Source organism: Aquila chrysaetos, chromosome 1, assembly GCF_900496995.4.
Source record: "Aquila chrysaetos chrysaetos chromosome 1, bAquChr1.4, whole genome shotgun sequence".
Classification (NCBI taxonomy): domain Eukaryota; kingdom Metazoa; phylum Chordata; class Aves; order Accipitriformes; family Accipitridae; genus Aquila; species Aquila chrysaetos.
The window spans coordinates 82,981,140-82,998,576 of record NC_044004.1 but is presented as its reverse complement, the minus strand read 5'-3'; the positions used below and the strand labels follow the sequence as shown (position 1 = coordinate 82,998,576).

Sequence of the window (17,437 nt, the reverse complement as noted above, 5' to 3'; positions counted from 1 at the left end):
GCCTCCCGCCCCGCACGGCCACGGGGCGGCGGGGGGGGTCCCGGCGGTGGGGAGCCGCTGCTCCGCCGCCGGCGGAGGGGTGGGAGCGAGGGGAGGGACCGCACTTCTCCCCGGGGTGGGGGGGGGGGGGCCGGGGCTCAGTGCATCAGGTCGGCGGCCGTACCTGGGTTACCAGGAGAGGGGAGAACGTATGCGAAAATAATTTGGTTTTGTTCCTGCTTGCGAGACGAGTTCCCGCTGGAGCAGCCGAAATCTCGCCGTCTGCTGTGGAGGGACCTGGTAGGGCGCGTCTCTCGGTGCAGCGGGCGTCCTTAAAAGGATTTCTGGAAGACAAGCAGAAAACCAGCTATTCTTCCGCAAGATGGTTAGGGAAAAAACTTGCAGGGAACACGAACTGCCTCTAGACTGAATTAAGCCTCACAGGGATCAGATTCTACCATAATTCAATACAGTTCACCTTCCACTAACACAGTGAAGCCACTCCGGAGAAACAAATCGATGTACCCGTTTCTCCTTCAAAAGACAGTGCGCACTCTTGCTCCAGCTTCCCACCCATGATCGCCCCCTGGTGCGGTGCTGGCAGGAGGGAAAGATGCCTGCAGCAGGGGCTTTCCCAGCAACGGCTGTTGCGCTAATTGCTTTCCCTCACAGCCTTCGTATTGCACAAAAGGAAGGAAAGCCTCTGCGATACAGGGCTCCTGTCCCATAGCCATAATCGAGCTGCCAGCAGCGCTGGCCTTTGGAAAGTCATGAGTCGGTTCCCTCTCCTCTTGCCCTGCCAAACCATGAGGCTGGCAGCTTGCCACCATCAGCCTGATCCAAATAACGCCTTCCCTAGAAGAGAGCGAGCGGACCACCGGGTGCACTTCCTGCTAAGATAGACTGAAGCATTTTCCTTTATAAATACTGCTTCCTGTAATTGTAATGGCAGTGACAGTGTTATGTTACTATGGGCATTTTCCTTTTGCTTATGAAAGGTTATGAAGTCACATTTCACAGTTGTTTGGAAAACTAGAATTTTTGTGGTTCCACCCATGCAGTAAAAAAAAAACAGATTGTCCTGGCAGCTCGTTTTCATTTAGATTCCCACCCCGAAGTGGTGTTCTTAGCTCTGTTTCATCATCATCTCTCCAAAAAGCAAGCAACAGAGTAAACAATTAGAATCCATTTTTGAAGGCTAATTTAACTACAGCAATACAATTCTCCTCCTGGAAAAAATCTTCCACGGGAATTCTCTCTCTGAAACCATAAACCTTCCCTTTCACCGTAAAATATTGGCCTTTGGTGGGGACCAGCTGTAGTGACCATTTTTACAAGCAGATGCCTCCTCCTGCAGCACATTAGACATATTTTCCATGGCTGCGGAAGCAATGGAATGGAGACCTCTTTCTTGTCCCACCTGAAGTAGTTCAACTGCTCTGTGACTTCTACTTTTAGTGAGGATATCCTCATGCATGCGCTCCAGTGTAAGTAAGCAGTCGACCAGGTCCATTGTCTCAAAATCAAAGATGAATACAGAAGAACAAGAATAGACAGTAATTCTCTAGTTATGCAAAGCCATTTTTATCATAACAACTTTTCACAGCCATGAAGCATTTTTTATTAATGAAATTAAAGAACATGCTGTTTTGTCTGAGCACTGAAACCCTGGAAAATCAAAAGAAAGGCAGGAATATTTAAGGAATTCCAGCAATCTGAGATGATCTTAAATGGGAGATACAATTTTTTTTTCAAAGGCTAAATTTGGTTTCCTACGGCAACGGATACAGGATTCTTGCAGCCCATGGGACCACTGAAATTCTTTTAGCTGAACCCTGGCATGAATATTTATAGATCAAGCAATGATTTCTGCAGAATTTTGGTTTTGCTTCATTCAGTGTTTTGGCTTGTTTTTTCATAAAAATCTACCCATGTGATGCACAGAACTGCATTGCTTCTCCATACAGATTTTCTAGATTCTCAGTGTGAATTATCTTCTTTTTTGGCAAACGATTTTGCCTTTGTAAATCAAGAAACTGCTTACTAGCAGTGATATATTTAAAACATTCCTGCGAAGAGTGACTCCACCTCTGAAGTGCAGCATGGGAATGCAGTGGGTGCACTGCTGGCTCAAGGCACTATACTGTGCCATAATTACAAATCCCTGAAACAAGCAGAGGCGTATCTTCCCATTGCAAAATCACGATGATATTACAAGGGAAAAGGCAGATAAGGCCCACATTCAGGAAAACATGGAAATGCGCTTACCTAAAGAAGTCTTCATGTCCTCATTCTTTTTCCCTTCTTACTCCCTTCCATTAATGTTCCCTCTCCCCAATCCTTTAACTTTTTTACTATTTAATTTGCCATTCCCAAGAATCTCCGCCACTTAAAATGACAGTGTTTACAGAAGTTCATTACAGTTACTCTGCTCAAGTGCTACACCATTGTCTTATCTCTATTGTAAACTCTTGGCACAGTTTTTTTTCTTTTTCTGTTGTTGTACAGAACCCATCACAACTGGGATCCCAGCCGTGGTGGGCGCTTTGCACTAACACCATAAATGCAGTGAAAATAATAGGCAGATCCTACGCTGTAAAACATACCAGGTGCCAGCTCCCATGCTGGGGCCTCACTGACAATCGCTTAGCGAAAAAAACAAAAGGCAAGTTGATACCTGAGACAGATTGTCCCTTCCCTGCTGAGTGCCATTCGTCATGCTCGATGGCAGACGCAACAGGCCTGCATGCACGATGTCGGGATCTGTAGGAGAGAAGCACATCAAAATGAATGCATGTTGCCAGCAGGATCCTTTTGGAAATGTAAAGTTGCAAGGGGTGTGGAGGGCAGGTAAATCAGAGAACATTGAGCTGTTAGGGTCTGGAGAAACCAAACTGTAGGAGAACACACCAAGCAAGCAGTCATGGAGTCTGCCACAGAAAGCTGCTGTCTCTTGTCCTGCCCCCATCACCCACATATACTGCTGGGCTACCCTAGATTTTGCAGTGTCTCATGATGAAATGGGCATGCTTCATGCTCCCAGGGAAATAGTTCTGGGCCTCTCCTGAGATTTCCGCATGGTGAAATGATTTGAGAACCCTTTTTTAAAAAACTAAATCACGGATGAAATAGCCCTGTCCCATGCACTAGGAGAATCTTTAAAAAATATAAAAAGTCATTACTTACTGAGGTTGTCAACATGGCTTCTTCAGTTTGTGTAACAACAGTTACTTAGCTCCTTGGAGTCTACGTAAGGAAGGAAAAGGCTTGTCAAGGAAGGAATTAGCAAATCATACAGCACAGCATCAGCCAAATCAGAACAGATCCCAGAAATCCTTAATCCTGCTCCTGTGGTTTAGTAACTATTAGACCTTTTTTTAGTGAATATCTTATGTTGGCCACAAATGCGGGGTAGGAACAGCAGATAGGAGGGGTAGGATATTTTTCATTGTCTCTTTGTGTGCATCCATGTCACTTCATGGATCTGTGGTCTTTGCCACCCAAGATACGAATCATGCTTGTCCTTACTTCAGACTTTGATGCTACAATCATCCGTCACTGTTGACAGACCTGTTCACACCAGGTCTAACTGGATCTAAATCTTGCATTGCTTCCTTTAGGAGCTGTGACCTGAAGGCATACAGAGACATGAAACAGCCTTTCCAGAACCAAGTATAGTTTCATCTCAACAGTGAGAAGGCAACTGTAACTAGAAAAGTGTTTTACTTAATAAATACTCCTCCAGTTTCTGTCCTACCTAAAATTTTGGTAGACTTGTCCACTCATCTCCTTCTGCTGCGTGATGTTTGCAGTCTGGCTTCATCTGCGTATCTGTGGTGCTCTGTTTACTTCCATCTCCATCACCATGTTTCTGAATCCCACCCCTATTTTCCTCTGGAATATACAACAGAAGAAATTCAGACATAAATATTACAGGGACTGACATCTTCTATTTATCATGAATGGTGCTTTTACGAAGGTGGGGCATCCCTCTCTTTTGCATACTGTCAGGAATTAACCCCTGGCTGCCGTTTAACTCAGCCCAGCTCATCAACAGAACATAAAACAGAGGACAGGTAACTTGCAGGTCCTTAAAATGTCAAGTTTCCTGACAGCTCCCCACAAAGAACCTCTGCTGGCTGGATGTTTCACAGCATGGGCCAAGGAGGACAGCAGAAGAAGCTTTACGTGCCAGTACACTGCTAGTCTTAGAGGAGCAGCTCTTGGGAAACACCCAAGTGCATCAGTAGCATACAAGGAAGATGTTTTCCGAGACTTTGCTCTTCTGCCTTTCATGCGCAGCTAATACACATACTTGTCATCAATGAATTTACACATACTATGTATGTTTCTAGTACTGTATGCGTAACTGATAAAATAATAATCTAATTATAAGATACTGATTTCAGCTGAGAGTTGAGAAATTTCTGAAAGGTTTGTAAGTGGGTAGCGATCGAATTTCACTGTACGCAAGCTTTAATTTATTCTTCCCACACAGAACAAATTAACTGCTGGCAGGAAAGTAGTTCACTATAGGGCAGAGCTACCCTGCAATTACTAGGTTCAACAGCAACCTCGGGAAGGTCTGTGAACAAAGCTGCTGCTTGTGTAACAGCAGCCTTTGCTCTTGGTTTAGCTGCATAGGGATGCACATGAAATAAGTGCATTGGACAGGCCAGGCTGGGATTTGCATTCAGAGCACTGTTTGACTTCTAGGTTTGGGACAGTGACTTTCTAGGAGATGAGAGATTTGTCTACAGCACTCGTTTTTGCTTCTGAGGAAATTAATTTTAATTGTCATGAGAACAGCAGGAAAAATGTTCTTCCTTCTGAAATTTGGTCCTGCTTGACTCTCATGTTTTTGACACTCTCCAGCTAAATAACCATAGTCCTCATGAATTGTGGCCACACATACACACACGTACCTCTACATGCATGTCGTAATTGTGATATAGATCACATAGTACATTTTAAAATTACACATGCACAACCATATTCCTCATAATCTGAGCTATACCAAAATTAGCAAGTGCAGCAACTCACACCCATCAGCTACTGCTGGTTTGGTTTGCTGCTTCCCTGACTCATCAGCTGCTTCTGCATATAGAGCCTCATGACTCAGAGGTGGCAAACGGTGCCACCTTCGTAGGAGGACAGAGCATTGCTTCAGGCTACCTTTTCCTTACTGTTCTTTTCATCCAGATTTCTCTCTTCACTCAACTCCACTCTCTTCCAAATTTCACCTTGAACCTAATCACCCCCCATTCTCTTCTCCCCACCACATCGACCACGGACCCACACTATGTCCTCTTCACTCAGTTGCACATCTCATTTTCACCACTGCCACAGAGCAATGCTAGAGCCCTCACTGCTGAACTATGGCACTCTCAAGCTGAACGTGGCCAAGGAAACATGCTAGGGGATGGGCGATAGATGAAATATGCTGTGGGGTGGGAGAACACCACCAGTGGCTGTGTAAGACAGGCTATGATTTGCACTAAGCTGTGAAATGGAGATCTTGCTAGGAAATGAAGGAGAGGAAGCTGCAGGGTATGCACTGGGATATATGGGAGACTCTGGCAAGTGGCACTGTCCGGATAACCTAAACAGCGTAACAAGTTTGCTGAGGACCTGGCTTGCAGTGCCAAGCCCATCTAATCAGTAAATCTCCTACTGTCAAAGTTTACTACCTTAAATCAAGTTATAGCTGCTAGACTGCGTATTCCTCCAATGCAGACTGCATCAGTCAAGAACAGTATCTTTTCAAGCGCTTGATCTTATACTCTTGTGCATTAAGTCCTACTCTCCACCTGGTTTCTTCCCCGAGAGCACCTCAGGTCATGGGAGGAGCCATTATGGGTTAGACAGCTAGAGCGCAAGCAGACTGACAGAACTTCTCCAAGCCGCCAGTTTTCTATACAGTCCTGAAGCAGCTCCAGGACCAACTAGGTTTACTTGTTCTGTTGCTGATGAGCACTGCAAACAGCCTTGGACACCTGGGAACACCCTCTGCACGCCAAGAGACAAGCACAAGTGCAGGAGCACCCAGGCAGGAACCAAGAGCACACCTGAGATGTGCCCATGCTGTTCACAGCAGTAGAGCAAAGGAGAACCTGGCTGTGTTGACACAGGAAGAGGCCAGCCATAATTCAGCTCAGCTTTCTTACCTGCAACAGCAGTGAAGGCAATGTGTCAGCTGGCAGGGCTCCTGGCAGACCTGGCGAGCATGGGCACAGGCAAGAGGAGCGTGTGGGGCACGTGTCCCAAGAACAGAGCAGAGAAAACAGAGAGAGCCTGGGGATGAGTTACGTGACCGAGAGCCTCTCTTGGCCCTGCAGGCAGTTCTGGATGCAGTCTCCTAGTGACACGGAGTCTACAATTTCAGCCTTTCTGCAGCAGGCAGCCAGGGCCTCATGGAGTAGGGCTGTCAGGATGAGTGCAGCTCCGTGGTGAGTGGGAGCAAGGGACCCAGGGAGGTCTGGTGAGGACCTTGCGCTCCTTTGTTCATCTGCCTCTCTTTCTGGCATGTTCACTCTTCCCTCCTGAAGCTCCAGCTGGAGTAGACCCACACCCATCAGAGTTAGCAGGGTCTGGACCTGAATTTTTTCCCTCTTAAATGTGTAGTGGGAAAACAGGCAAAACAAGCAGAACACTTTTCTCAGCCCCTGGCTTTTAACCTAGTCCCTCGCCTGGCTTCTGAATGTCAGCATCTAGCACAGCTCCTTTCTCGCACCCTGAGACCGTGGTGCCCAAGTGGTCCTGCATGTTTGGTCCTCAGCTTTGACACCAACCTGTGAACTCCCCTGCCGTGTGCCGGTTTCACACAGGGCAAACAGTGGAGATAAACTGTCACAGCACAGGCCAGATGGGGTGAGCCTTTTATTCCTGCTTTCTTAGTACAAGCAAAGTAAGTCTTAAAACACACTTCTTTATAAAGCCAGTATTTCCTGCACTAACTAGAGTTTTTTTTGTTTCAGGTACAAGGAAAAACTGTCATCAAGATGCTTCCCAGCACACAGCACCAGAGGTTCTCAGATTCGCTTAATGGCCAGTGCTGGCGACTCTTAAAAAGCGGTCTGGATGATTTCAGAAATGACTTCCCTCTTCCGTGTGATAACATCATCATCCGTAGCCCAAAGGGGCTTTCTCCCATCCTGCTACAGAGTAGATCCCACCTGGCTCAACGAAAGGCATGGAAAACATCTGCTAAACCGAACTGCAAGCTCAGGTCAAAGCAAGAAGCCAGGAAGGATTTCATGAAGGAGACGGACCACCACCTAAGCCACCGCCCTCAGTTATTTCACTCTCATTTGAAAGACAGCAGCTTTCCAGAGGTAAAGACATATAGTTGTTGTTATTCTTCCTTGAAGTGAGTATCCATCCGGCACTTGAAATGCAAAACCAGTCCAGGATTGTGTTCCCCCTTGCCTTATAAATGCCCTGCCCCTCATTATTACTCATAAACAGGAAGGCAACAAAGCCTAAATCACCATAAAAATAAATCTCTGATCTTATTATAGGGAAAGCTATAAGGAGCTGGCAGTTTCTGAGACACCTTGCTAACATGGTCAGATTAGTCACACAGGTCAGTTACTGAACCAGTGCCACACTTTCCCATCAATATAAGACAATGGAGAGCAGTGGCTTTACTCTCCAGTCTTGAAAACATCTCGTGATAACCCTGAACATGCCAGAAATAGTAAAGAATCTCTCATTCAAACAGAATAAATGGTGATCATATACTTTTTCCTATATTATGACACAGATGCCTCCTAAGGAAGTGATGATTATAGTCTACAACTGTCAGTGGGACTTCAGGGCCGAAATCCCACAGCAGCGGATGAAAACTCTGGCCCCTGACCCAAGCCCTCTGATTTGACAGGAGGTTTGTAGACAGAAAGTGCCAAAGTGCAAAGCAAATCACAAGTCGATTTATTCTGTAGTGCTGCCAAGTGCATCTGTTTACTTCGGCATGTGCTGGCATGAAGGGAGGGGAGAGCGAGAGAGACCTATTACGTTTATTTGCCTCATTTTGGATTCAGCCTGACTGAGCACTGTTTCAACAATCCATACCTAATTTGAAGTGAACTGTACTACAGAGGGCACATTTAAAATTAGCAAACCAATGGCACAGGTTTCCCTGACCTGTGAGTCATATTCCACATGAATGCCACTCCGACGTTACAAAGGTGAAGGATGCTCCACTGGAATATGATAGGACAGACTCTGGGGAAGCATATTTGAAATGTGTTGTTGCTACATCCATGCTCAGCGCTCCACATTATTCTTCTTTCCAAGTCAAACTTCCTATATACTTCTGAGGGACCAGGTGACTCAGTACTTTTGAAAATCTCACTGCAATGCTCCAGGAGTCTCGGTTTTTTTCTTTTGTTAGCCTATGCTCAACTTCTTATTGATCTGAAAGAATTCAAGAGCAGATTCTGGAGCTTAAAATGTATGCTGCTGCATTAAAACCTAGCTGCACACTACCTCTACATATTATTTTATTGAGGAAAAGTGGAGGTCTTGCATAGTAAGCAAGGGATTTTTACAGTCTCTGCTAAGTGCAGTTGACTCTGCTAAGTGCAGTTGACTGTGCCTGTGCATTTGAGCGAGACCGCAGACTTACAATTAGTGTCTCCTTTGTTTTGAGCCTGTCTTATGTCACAGGCTGATATCTTCCCTTGTTCCTGAAATAAAAATAGGTATCGAAGGCTGCAATTAGATGATTTTGCTAGCCTGCATTACATTATTACTTACTCAGGCGATCAACTAACTCTAATTAAAATTCTGAAATGTAATTATATTTTAGCAGGCGGTATCACTGGAGAAAGAGCAGCACAGCTGAGCTCTCTGGAGTCTTACCATGCACAAATCCTGCAGTCTCAGTCCTTAAGTGCACCAAACTTATCAGCACAGATTAGGAAAGAGACCAAAATGGCTCACATTGAGAGTCTCTTCCTGATTCCCAATGCCTATTGCACTTAAATGCACACTTGGTACGCCCAGAAATAAGGCCAGAATGAGTCATTCTTATTCCCTAGCCCTACTCCCGGCTAGTCAGTGGCAGCCGTTAGTAAACAAATGCTTTATATGTCAGCCTTGATACAAATAGCTCGTGTCTACCAGCTTATACAATGAGGCTCTGTGTGTGATAGCCCTCGGCTCCTGTCCCGGGGCAGGGCAACACTAGCTAAAGGCATGATAGGCACTAGCTTCCCTGGAAATGTGCCAGACAGTGAAGGTCTTAAGTGACCAATGTAGATGGACTGAGGAAACGATGTTCAAAGAGCCCAGACCAGGGAGTTAAAGAAATGGGAGGGCCCCTAGGGGCCTAATCCTGATAAGAAGCCTATGGCATCTCCTTTCTTAGGATCTGTGCACATGCACTGATCTGGAAGGAACTGTTCCCTTCAGGGGATGTAATCCATCTCCCAGCCCCACTTGAGGAGGTGCAGAGACATGCTGCAGAGGGTCAGTGGCGCAGAATCACTGCCCCTCAGTCCGCCTGCTGAATGCAAAGCTTTGGCACCACGATGTGACGAGCACCCAGGCTTAGCAGGATTTTTTTCTAGTACAGTAAACAAAGTTCACCAACTGTTTGGAAGGGCAGGTCGCCAGCCTCCCTCTAAGGGTACAACTGTTCACAGCTGTTGAAGGCAATGCTGTGTTCAATTATTTGCACCATTTTTTCAACACAAAAGTGGCACTGAGAAAAAAATATTGTGGGGAAGGGGAGGGTGAACGCTGCCCAAGAACCTGCTGCACTGCCTGTCCACCTCCACCTTCCTCAGGAAGGCAAACAACCCCGCACCATTTTGCTATTTCTAGGTCCGTGCATCTTGCAGAATCTAGCTCATCTGTCCCCATTCCTTGTCAGACCCTGGGCACCAGCCCCAGTGCAACGTTGCACTTTGTTGTGCCTGCCAGCCTAAACTTGGAGTATTTAATACCTTGTAGCCAAAAGCAATGCTGGTCCCTAGGATGGGAACCTTTAAGCTAGACATTCAGCACAGTCTCCAATACCTTTGTAGGTTAGCTGTAACCCTTGACATCGCAGTCAGGGCAAAGCAGGGAATAGTTTGGGAAAGCAAAAAAAATCACACCCGTGGTTGGTTCTAGCATGTGACCTGGGTCTCAGGATGGAGTCACTGTATCAAGTGTTGCTGGCTTGTTAAGCACAAATTTCTGGCTCATGTCTTGCCTTTTCTTCTGACATAGTCATGTTAGAGGAAAAGGGTGGGAAAAGACTTTATGCTTTCTCCTGTCATCAGACCAAAGCAGCACATGACTAAGTGACCAATGACATCCTCCTCCAAACATTTTACTTAGGAAAGAGGAACTTGCGGGAACAGGTTCAGAATAGATGTCAGCAAAACTGTTATTTCAAGGCACATGAAAGATTCCTATTGCTGCCTTATTTATATCCCAAAAACCTTCATTTCACAGTAAAGAAACATCACAGCTAGGCTCAGAGAATACACAAGGGATGCTCCAGCTGGAAAAAGACATTTGCCTGTAAAGCTTGCCGACACAGGTAACATGCTGTAAGAAAGAGTGTAAAATGATACCACACTCCACGCTAGCTCTTTGCTGAGTGTCCTCTCAGAAGCTGTTCTTTCCCAGGAGCTAAAAACACATTTCTGGTATTTTCTCAGAATCAACTGTTTTCTATCTCCAGCTTAGAAGATTATACCTGTCAGCTACGAACACAAATGTCCTTTTTTTTTTAATCACAAAACTCAAGCTTGTATTTGTTTTCTCAGTGCTCTTCAGACTTTGGACTTTGATAAATTTCTGTGCTGCATTTTTCTATGGGCCTGACAACATAAAGAATCTACAAGGAAGTCAAAGCATAATGCCTCTAGGATGTTAGACAACCGTGAGAGTCCATCAGCATGAATTTGGTGGAACATTTTCTTTATGATTCGATTTCTAAGAGCTACTGGGTACCACAACTTCAGTGAACCCTCAGATGAGCGTGAGACACCTAACATTTCACAGAATTTAGCCAAATATATTATACTCTGTTTTAGGCTTTCGGGTCTCTGCTGCTCCCCGTCACTGGCAAAATAACATAACAGAATAATGTCATCTTATTGTTTCAGTCTATTCCTGTACGGTATACTGACCCTGCCACTCTGCTGCATGGAGAACTTTCACTGAAGAACAGAGGCATATTTGGGGGGGTGTCTCATTATGTCTCTAAAGAGTGCAGAGATTAAAATACCGCGCACAGGGAGATACACTTAATTGAGCAAGATCTATAGATCTGCAACTTTGGACCCTTTCTACTGGGCTCCAGGAGGAGATTTTCACCGGTTCAGTGTTTCTTTTTCTCTGCCTTGCAGTGTCTTGTATTTTCTCCCTCCTCCTTCAAATCCTTACAAGGGATTTGATTCTAACTTGGGAGGAGGTAGAAAGCATCAGGCACCAATCATGAAATGGCGCATGAAATGCAACTGTACCAGCCAGGGAAAAGGAGAACAGAGAACAGCAAAACAGAAAGCATGACTTGCAAAGAGAGTGATTAATAAACTGAAAAAGCTAGCAAATAATGGCTCATGGGAAACAAATCTAAGAGGAAAAGGGACTTAGGGAAAGCTGTCATTCCTTGATATTACTGGCACAGTACACAAGTTCAGAGAAAGCACAGGAAATGCAGGAAGAGACTGGCCTGAGCAAGCAGTAAGCTCTACCTCAAACCTGAGAAGGAATTCCAAGTCAGATTACTACGGGTAAGTAGGAAAGAATGGTACTAGACCTGTTAGATGTTCCAAGACAGCTAAGCAAGGATGAAATGCATTATAATATGGAAAAATAGTAGAACAAACTCAGAATCACAAGCTGTTTCCTTGAAAATTCATGGAAAACCAGTGTACTTCCAAAGAATCTATCCAATTTGCAGATGACACCCAGTCAGAAAACACTACAAAGATGCTGACAGGCTTCAAATGGATTCAAAATGATCCTGACATGTTGGACAAAACCTGGAAAATAAGGGAGTGCAAAAACAGGGCTGAATGACTTCTAATCAGAACTCAGCTGCACAAAGACCAAATGAGGAACAACTGGCTAGGCAGGAGTTCAGCAAGGGAAGGATACAGGGATTTTGGTAGACAGTAAATGTCAGCAACGTGCTGGTTGTGCAAAAAAAGGAAGCATCCTATCTTGAGAACAAAGATGAACATGAGTGTGGAATGATTGCTGGAAGTGACTTATCGATATGACACCACCCCCACCCCAAGGGAAGGTGAACCTCCAGGGTGGAATACAGTGGACATGTAAAGAATTGGTTCCATGGTAGTTCCCTAAGCAACATAACCTGCAACTTTAGATGTTAGCAACACCAGGGGAGCTTGGCATGCTGAGTCTGAAAAGTAACATGGAGGGTGGAGTGGAGCAGAGACGCCACAGCCAGACTCTGTGATCGCAGGGATAGGGAACTGGAACGATAGGAACGAGAACGGTTGGTCCCTGCATTGAATCCACTGAAGCAAGGAGGTAAAATAATGGGGATTCTGTCAACCTAATGCCCTACTTTTGATTTATATCACATGTGCCCAGTAGTGGGCTACTGACATGTAACATCATGTCCTTTGGGTGAGCTTTACTCATTATAATATCATTATAATACCAAAACACACCTCCATCCAAAAAGCTACCCACCTCCAAGGTGCAACCACCCCCCCCCCAAAGCATGAGCTCTGAATTTTTTCTAGCATACACCTTTAAAAGCAAAGCAAGAGAACTTTATACCAATCAAAGTAAAGGTATGTATGACTAAAGTCACTCAAGCTCTACCTAAAAAGAAAAATAGTATAAAAAGGCCCCAAAAGAGGAAGACTATTAGGGAAGATACCACCATAGACAAGTCAGGAGGACATTGCTGACTTCTGGGACCAGTCGACGGGCTGAGCCTCTCTTCCCTCCCATAGGGACAGCTATTGGGTGAGATTTGAACACTCAGCTGTACCGAGTGCTTCCCTGGGAAACTTAGAAATCTCTATATATAGAGTCACTTTCTTTTTTTGATTTCGCGCGCTGTATTCAATATTTGCACGTGCTTTGCAGACAGTGTATTTATCACTGGCAATCCAAAAGAAGCCGTACTGTTGCTTTAATAAACTGCACTGCTCATTAATCTAGTCATGATAGTTCGTTAACGCAACGAAACTCCCTGAGTCTGGTAGTTCTCATGCATTGAACGCAGCCGAGCTGAGGGCGCACTGTGCTGTAAGTGCATCTGTCATTGTCATGATAGTTACGTGACTGGACTTATAGCGCTGAATTGGACATTACTCAGAAACTAAACCTAGCCGCCCCCAGCTCCCCTGACATCTGAGGATAAGCTGGAATGCAAGGGAGTTTATTTTCTGCCAAATTCCTTTACCCTTTAATGCAACACATGAGATAACCCTCTGTACTTCTCAGCCTGGGTAAGACTACCTCTGGGTGGTCTGTGTCCCAGGTTTGGTTATTCTTCTTTAAGAAGGATGTAAACAAATTTAAAAAAAACGGGGAGAGCCACAGGAATGATTGCACACCTATGACCAACATGCCAGGATGTAGCAAACAGTTTCTAATACACATCAGAGAAAACTGAGGTCATGCATAAGAAGCTCCAATTAAGTACAAGGGTGATAAAAAGAAAATGGAAATACTTTGCTTCCCATGTTGCTTTGGGACAGGGTAAGTGAGCGGAGGGGGAGTGGACAGATTTAGGTTAAAAACTAGCAACGCTTTTCTAACAGAAAGGACAGTTAAATAATGAAATACATCATCCTGACAGCTCTGGTTTATCCCTCTTTTAAGATCAGCTCACATAAGCATCAGCAGGTTGACGTTGTCTTGTGGCAGAAAGGTGAAACAGACCAGCACTTCTTAATTGTTAAGATAAAAAGAGTTTTTGAAGAAAATCTACGGACCTTCTTGTATTTTACAATTATTTTGGTGGCTATGAAGAACCAAGCCCTTAAGATATAGCTCAGCTTTACTGTCTTACAATACTTTGATTTTACTGTTAGAATTATAAACGTTCAAATTTGTAACTGGCAGTAGTTGGCAACCTGTGCCTGCTGACAGGCAGAAACATATTTGCCATCCATGTGCGTGTTGGAGGGGAGGAGGTTAAAAGTTAATACCTTTATGGATGACCTCCAGACCACCAGCAGCCTGCAGACACCAGCCCTAAACTGGACTCCTGAGGTCCCTTTCAGCCTATTGCCTTTGATTCTTGGACACAAGGAAAGGCTCTGATGGTGCCTGGCTTTCCTTCACCATGACTGTAAGCCATACAGTCACACATGCTGATTCATTATGAGAAACAGCTTTTCCTCCCTCTTCACTGGCTGCCTTCCAGGTTTTAACAGCTGATAATGTAAAGCAGGTCTGGATCTGGGGTATCCTCATTACTAACCACTCTGAAGGCCAGTTCTGAGGACAGCACTCCCACCAGTTCTCATCTGCCTGTTTCTCTGCTCTCCCTACATTCTTCAGTGTCTTACTGTAGAAAGCAACTTTTTGGTCAGCAATCTAGGACAGAAGGTATGGAAAACACCGCTCTTGAAAAGCTAACAGCAACTGAGAGAAACCATCTCTTCCCAGTCTGGAAACGAAGAGTTTTTCCTGTCAGATGTACTCCTCATGTGCCACCTGCTGGCTACAGGGAAATGTTGCACAGAGAAGAGCGTCCAGTGTTCATAGCCGAGATACTCGCAATTAATATGGGAAAAGGATGGTACAGAAGCACAGTCAGGGTTACAGTTTCTTCCCAGAGTGTGATGCAGACCCAAAGTATATGAATACTTTGCCCTTCCCATTTTTCTACCTGATTGGGTGGGGACCCAATGCAGAAAGTGTCAAGCAACTGCCAAGCAAACCTCCACGGCAGCAGAGTCTTGAATGTTAGATTTTAACCTGGCTTCTAGGGAAAGCTACTTTAGATGAAGCTTTGTGAGCTACGGTTAAGATATCTATGAAATGATGTTGTTCCTTTTGCCATCTCCTTTTAGCTCTGCCTTTGGGCACATCTTCTCACTGGGGACAGGCAGAAGAGATGAGTAGGATACCTTACTTCTGTACTTGCTTCCACAGTTTCATCTGTGCTTCTCCCTTCTCACTATATCCCTACTTGCCTTCCTCCACTCTACTGTGCCTTCTCTTTTACTACAGAGGTATATTCCCAAGCGAATCTGACCATTTCCAGTTAAACTGTCTACTCCTTTGGCTGGAAAGTAAAAACAACTCACTAGCTAATGGCTGGGTTAGAAAACAAGAATAGCAGACAGGACATGTCTAGTATTCTTCACTCTGAAAGAGTCAACGGTGCTGAACATGATTATACCTTACAGCTACTGCAAGGGGTAACTACCGAAGCAGACTTATGCAGCACTAGTACTTGGTATCTTCTCTATCAATAGCAAACACGATTAAGAGAGTTACTACACATTATTCTATATTTTTTAGGAATCGCACCAGCCCAAAGTTGTTGAGAGTAGATATGGCACCCTGGTACCGTGACCCTAAAACGTGTAAAAAGCAAAATGTGGGCAAACCTTTAATGGATCCGAAAGAAACAGGCAATGGTGTTCACAATTTTACGACACCACCCATTAAGAAGGTACCATAAGCACTGTGTACCACTGACACTGAGCCCAGCGGAGTTAATGACTTACAGGGCATGTAGGTTATGGGAACATGCCTGTGCCACATTTGCAGCAAGAATAAGAGGCATAATATCTCTTACTATTCACCTGATTGGTGACAATGACTGCTTGGTTTTTCCCTCTGTGACAGTGAGAATCCACAGTGTAAGGCCTGGCAATGAGCAAACTCCGACAGCTCTTATTATCAGAAAGCTGCTACCTGCTTCCAACCTCACCTGTGACCTGTTCTCCTTTCCCTCCTCAACAGAGCTCCATAAAAGCACCACTGGGTTTTTCACACATGCTGTCCTTGCGCTCAGGAAGAGCTCTCTGCAAACCTCCGTAAAGCTTCCCCTGCCAAACACTCAATGTGGAGTTGTCTGTGGAACTTCCAGATGCCCCGATAGTACGGCCACAGGGAATAAGAGGGCTCCTTAATTTGTATTTCTTTTGTACTTGTTCATGTTTCCATTTTGTTCTAGCGTAAAACTGGAAGAAGTACTGTACATGCACAAGGCTTGTTTAAGAGCAGTACTCTCCAACATCCTTAATACAGCAACTGTGGATACCACGGGATCAGACACTGGCCAGGCTCAAAAGCACTCCCGAAATAGCATCCCCTTAACTGCCACCGTCAAAGCCAGCATAGCGGGAGAGATGCACCACGGGTCTGATCCAGCTGGGCATTTCTCACTCGCTCTGAAGCTACAGCTGAGATTCCCTGTCACCGCACTAGATGGCAGAGCTTACAGAATAAAATTCAGAAAGTTCATTTGAGACAGTGCACGTGGGCCACGACTTCCTAACAGCTATGGCTGTAGAGTTGTTTATAGAATTAGAATAGTAAATATCCGGCCTACTGTTTTGGTTTTGAAATGAGAAAAGGTGGCAGGTTTGAGGGTCCTGATCTTAGGGCAGTCAGCTGGCTGGTAATTCTGCAAAGTCACATGTAGCTTTCCAAGATACGGTCCAGCAACTGCTATCACATTTACTGAATAAACAATGGTGCAATGAAGCCTCAATGTTCACAGAACACTAACTTCCAAACTAATGCCACATCAGAAATGACTGCATGAACAAACTAAAATCTTGAATTAATTCAAAACAGAATTGTGTCCCTCAGACTTTGAGAAACTGTCTCCTTGCCCCTTTTTTGTACTGTCGCTCTGTTTGGTTCCAATGAAAGTTTTAAAAAAATACAACGTTACATTTTGGAGCTTTTCTGTTAATCTGCTTAGGAAGTTCTCTTAGGAGGCAGAAGTCTCCATGTTCTACAGGATATGAGCATTTCAAGAACTCCTGGAGAGGAAGGGCTACCAAAAACCAGGGGTAAGTTACCGTCTGCAACAATCTGTGCATTTGCTTCAGAACAGGAACCTCAGTCCTCAGCATCCTGTGAGCTCTTGGGCTATGAATCTTCTGTTCTGTCTAGCATCTCTGCTTCTAACACTCGGTAAGTGATCAGTGACTCAGGAACTTCAGCCTTAGTATTCGCCAAGAACCTTGTTTTAAAAAAAAGGAAATAGAAAATAAATTAGAGACATCCTAAGAGAAGTTCCAAAGCACGAATTCGCTGCTACCAGGACAGGGTATCATTGTTACAGCCATGACTGAACCACCTAAAACTAGTTATATCCAGCATAACATCCACCCATGTTTTCTCCCCTCTGTTGGCACAAGTATTTGTGTGGATGAAAAGAAACATTTTTTAAATTTTCTGTGTTAACTTTCAGCTGGATCAGTTACCTGATCTGACCCACTTCAATGGTCACATGAAAGCAAAGGCCTGCACAAAACAGGCAGTGAGGACA

At 44.8% G+C, this 17,437-nt stretch overlaps 2 long non-coding RNA genes across 3 annotated transcripts; one reads left to right on the top strand and one right to left on the bottom strand.

Annotated features, from left to right (window-relative positions):
• Window positions 1–134: 134 nt before the first annotated feature.
• LOC115342821 lies at window positions 135–17,024 on the bottom strand. The gene is made up of 6 exons (XR_003923924.1): window positions 16,965–17,024; window positions 3,737–3,873; window positions 3,508–3,609; window positions 3,166–3,225; window positions 2,657–2,742; window positions 135–323 (listed from the first exon to the last, which is right to left on the bottom strand). It is a non-coding gene; the product is annotated as an uncharacterized LOC115342821 (long non-coding RNA).
• LOC115342824 lies at window positions 218–17,048 on the top strand. Of its 2 annotated transcripts, none has more exons than XR_005932671.1 (3): window positions 218–279; window positions 3,600–3,651; window positions 15,154–17,048. It is a non-coding gene; the product is annotated as an uncharacterized LOC115342824 (long non-coding RNA). The 2 variants fall into 2 exon arrangements; XR_003923925.2 differs by lacking the exon at window positions 218–279 and adding an exon at window positions 420–860.
• Window positions 17,049–17,437: the final 389 nt, after the last annotated feature.